Source organism: Anticarsia gemmatalis, chromosome 11, assembly GCF_050436995.1.
Source record: "Anticarsia gemmatalis isolate Benzon Research Colony breed Stoneville strain chromosome 11, ilAntGemm2 primary, whole genome shotgun sequence".
Classification (NCBI taxonomy): domain Eukaryota; kingdom Metazoa; phylum Arthropoda; class Insecta; order Lepidoptera; family Erebidae; genus Anticarsia; species Anticarsia gemmatalis.
This window is the reverse complement of record NC_134755.1, coordinates 6,488,911-6,494,038: the sequence shown is the minus strand read 5'-3', so window position 1 is coordinate 6,494,038 and position 5,128 is coordinate 6,488,911.

Sequence of the window (5,128 nt, the reverse complement as noted above, 5' to 3'; positions counted from 1 at the left end):
CTTAACCTGGTACCTACATACATGTGTTTTACTCTTTTTCACGCTTTGGTTTTTCTTTAAAAGTAAATATTTTGCAATACTCAAAACAAACCTGCCCTGTATTCTCTTATTCAATTAAGTTACTCGCCAAAAAAATCAACGTTTTTACTTTCATATTTACCTGAAAGCATAATTTTATTTTTCCATTACCGCTGTCTTCTTAATTGCCGTTATTAAAAGATATTGAGTCAAAATAATATTAAGGTTTATTTGAAACATGAATGTTACTAATGGATCACTAATTACAGATACTAGTCACAGAAAATGGTTTTTATTCATTTTCTAAGTATAATTACATTGTTTCATAGACTTTCCACTGACATTAACTTAAAAGTAAAATGATAGATAGAAAGAGTTTATAAAGTATAAAATTATATTAAATATTCTTAAGTTGGTCGGTATTTTAGAAAATTTTAACCCTTAAACGGCACAGCTTTCGAGCTCCTGAATATCTTTTTAAAATTTAACGTCCACAGTTGGGTTCTCTATTCCTTAAATTAGCATAAGAAAAATTAAATTTAGAAATAACGACACTCAGTTTAAAATTTGACGCTATCTACATCTGTATAATATAAAATGTATTTTTATGTGTATGGTCTGCAAGAAATTACGATTCAAAATTATGCAGTGAGAATCCTATGAATGCAGAACTGAGAGTAGAATATTAAATCCATTTTAAACCGTGCACAAAATAACACAAACTCTTCATAAAACAGCTTACAAAGGAAACAGGAAGTATTGTAGTAATGGACACAATATGAGAGACGAGTATTGTACGTGTTTCGGTAAATAGGTGAAGGCATACAATCGGTAGCGAGTTAGCAACCCCTCATGGAACAATCTCGACGTGTACGGCTATATCGCGGGTTGGCCGTCCCAGTGATTTGTACACTGCTTCCTATTTATTCATGCAGTTTCTAGAGACGATTACCTACTCCCGCGGCTCATGAATAAATTTGAATAATTTCTCGCTGAGGTGTAAATGATGCAAGTTTTTGCATTTAAAACTGTTATTAATCACTTTACTTTTTCTGTTGACAAATTGCGGCGTCGTTGTTCGAAGCTCAGTATTAACATTTTTAAATTCTTCAGTAATGTTGTTTTATAACAAATGATTGTAAGTTGGCGGTTGATAAATGTTGGCTACGATCGCTTTTGTAAATGTCATAATACAATGGATAACTTACTTGTAAAATGGTGACACGACATTCATAATTTGTGAATGAGCGTGGTTTATACTTTTCCCTAACCAGATATTGAAATGCTATATTTAAATTGTGAGATATTGATTACTACGAAAGGTATTCAAAATCAACTGGTCATCTAGAAGTAATTGTATTCGTGGTAATATAACTATTTCAATTCAGCAAACCTTGCTTTATTATAACTATTCAAGTACTTAAATAAACTAATAGAGAGTTCTCTCTAAATCTTTATTACATCTTTTAAACTTCCTTATACCTCCAAGTTTGATATATTCGGAAAATAATTACTTATGAGTTGAATGACCTGCTACACAGTGAGTGGATATCTCTAAACGTCTATGTAATTCTACATTTTGTTTACATTTGGTTGGTTGAAGTTTGTATACAAATGTTATACCGAACAGTTTAATATAGTGCAGGGGATGTAGTTTGTTACGGACAGGGAACATAATATCTTTTATTTTCTTGAGCCTCGGGAACCCAAAACAATAAATTGTGATTAGTAGTATTTTTTTCGTCCTTTTTCTCATAGCAGGAAGTGTATTCTTATTTTCGGGATTCTTTAAACTTCCCCTGCACAAAGTACCTATGATCTTTATGGTTATCGTCAATTGTGGGAACAAAAATATTTGTATCTATCTCTGTCTGTTATTGATTATGCTACTTCTTACACCGTCTCGACAGAACAATGGATTTCGAGTATCGATGAGCCTTGAACGAAGAAAGCTTACGTCACCTAAAAGGACATAGGCTACTTTTTATCCGAACTAGATAAATAGTTCGTCTCGGGTATAGAACATCTTATTTTATTTTTGTAGCCGATCGCTATTGAACAATTTCGTAAAACGTGGAATCTATGCGAAAGCAACTACGGGAAAGGGATAGCGTTTTTATTTAGGACTTTCATACAGGGGGATCTTTGTATGGGATTTTTGGAGTCTTAACATGTTGTGTTTTGGGACTTGATTGAGATCATGAATTTCGTAAAAGATATACTTAAAATCGCGATTCCTTTCGGGATTTCTTTATAGGTAAGCTTTAAAATTGTGCAAAATTGAAACCTTCATGGTCAACGGTCATTAACATGGTTCCGACCAACATAGCATTGTACGTACATTCTTAAATACTATAATTAGCTTATAACATGGGTAGCATGTGGTAAGCTTGACATTCCGAGTAAAAACAATTATCATTTCATTGCATGTACAGATTGCGGAGTGGTTGACCAAAGCGTGTTGCCAGTACTTGCAAGATTGATGGCGTAGAGTGATTGGTCAACTACACCTCATACACGTGACTGTGAACGCTACAATAAAAATATTTTTCTTTTATTGCTAGCCTCCTAAAAAGGGAATCTACAAATACGCTATTCCTTTTTAATCGTGATGGACAACTGAGAACAAAGGAATGTAAATTGCAATTGTAGTGTTTTATGTTATCTATTTTGCTAAACCAAAAAAGGTAATTACTTGATGCCAGTTACGTAGATACTGATTAATAGTTAAGTATTTATATATTGCGAATTCTAACACTTCGGCCTCTACGAATTTATCGGCCCACGATACACTACGCCGTAGAGGGTGGTGAGACGTTAGTACGCGCTTACTACGAATGATTAAAATGTTTAAAACTAAAAATAAATCATTACCCTAAGAAAGGAAAAATACCTTTCAGGTTTTTACTTAACGTTAACTATTTAAAAACTGCATGTCAAATCGAAATCTATTATTCTCATATTTAATTTAATACGTGTTTCAAATGGTGTAGTAACTATTAGTAAATTGTTCTTAGCCATGCTTTGTTGTTCAAATTTATTAAAAATTATTATTGTATTTGTCAGCTTACAACAAATTTAAATGCTTAAATCGAGATTGATTAAGAAACTTTGTCACGCTAAGTCACGATGTACCTACCTACATTTAGTCCTATGAATAAGGTAACATGAAACGTCTAGTTCAGCCTTACTACGTTTCGTTGTAATCCCTATCTATGTAGATTGCAAATCAATAATTTAAACACAATCGCTTCGCTGTTGTAGTTAAAAGCAATCATAATACGATTTAAACGTGTTTTCGTATGCGTAAAGCGTACCGTGATGTGGATATTCGATATTTTGCTGATAGCGCAGCGGTTGACAATGAGAGATGAATTTATAGTGGCAGGTAATGCTCGTTCGACGTCATCCTTTCATCCAGATTTTGTTCGAAAATTTCACTGATTGTACCGATTAATTGCCTTTAATCACTTAACATTTCACTACGTTTTAACCTACTAAATCAAAATTGTTCTCATGTTTAGTGAAGGTGACTTTACTGTACCCTTTTTTATTGGCTTTTGACTTTTAAAATAACCATTAATATTTGATGACATCTTGATCACTTTATGGTCATGCGACCACAATTACGCGATAAACTTTATAATATGTAATTTATGAAAAATAAAAATTGCTTTTGTAACTGCTATTTTATTAATACAATAACTTGGTATTACTATAACTTCAGAATAACCGCAGTGCATAGATGGAAGCCTTTTGTTAGTAAAATGTAGTGTATATTCAATGAGCTCATTAATAATAATTAAACATATAACATTTGTTCATTGGTGCGTGAAGCTACAACATGCATACGGTGAATGGACACGCGACACTCAACCGGACAGAACATGTCACGAGCTGGATTTATGGACACCACTTAGTTGCACGTCATATGCTACTGCATCGCTATCAAAAAACTGATTTCATACGTTCAAAACGGCAATTATTACTTATCTTTAACAGCCTTACAACACGGCACGCACGTACACCGTACGTTCCTTGTCTTTTTAATGAAACTTCAGTCGCTTGCGTCCCACAGGATTAGTTCATTTGGACATGGAGTAAATTTACTCAGGCCAATCTAATATGGGTACACGCACGAGATAGCTACGTTCTTATTTAATCTATAGCTTTAATTTCGACCTGCGACCGGCGATAATATCTGATTGCAAGACAAAAATAACTAATAAAGTAGCAGAATAGTCTCGATGTTCCTTTTACAAATTAATTTACGAACATTAAATTGCGAACCCTTATCGGTGGTAGTTGATATTATAAACAATTGTTTCGAAGCCTTTATAGGCTTTTAGTATTGCGGAGGGCGGCACTATATCTATGTATACAGTTAGAAACATCTGCCTCAGAGCTCTCCAATAAAGATCAACTAGATTGTTATTACAACGACGTTTAGTTAGTTGCTGCATTTTCCTTTTAGACTCAGCTATTATTTTAAAAGAAAATGAAATGTTTATATTATTACAGTTATATCTTGGTTTATAAGAAGCAAGTCAGATATTTCAAGTTCTTCGCAATTTATTTGTTAAGAACAACGAAATAAATATTTACAAAATAAATAATTCTACGAAGTCTATTACTAATTGTTCACCTCTATTATGACTTTAACCTACGACATTCAATATTATATTTTTTGTCGGTGTTTTGTCTTTCTTACCGTTTGCCGAATTGTACTTGAGAGTTCAAATGTCAAATCACGGGACACTTCTTCGAAAGCAACATGTGAAATCTACGAATTTATTATGAAGATATGTTATTACAAGTTTGTTATAATTGTTATAACAAAGTTAAAATATTCATATTATATTTGTAGCATCCATATTCAAGAGTATTTCCTAGAGATCAAAGCAAGTAAAACAAATTTATAAAATCCTAACATTTCCATAACTGAAAACAGTCTAGACAGGTATTCTAAAATTCATTACTATTCAGAAAATAAGTTTTGAATTCCAAACGTATTGTATTTTGTATCATAGCAAGGCAAATTCACGAGATAAAGTCATAACATTTCTGCTATCGTCATACTGGATCACAAAGAGAGTAATTTTTGACAGAG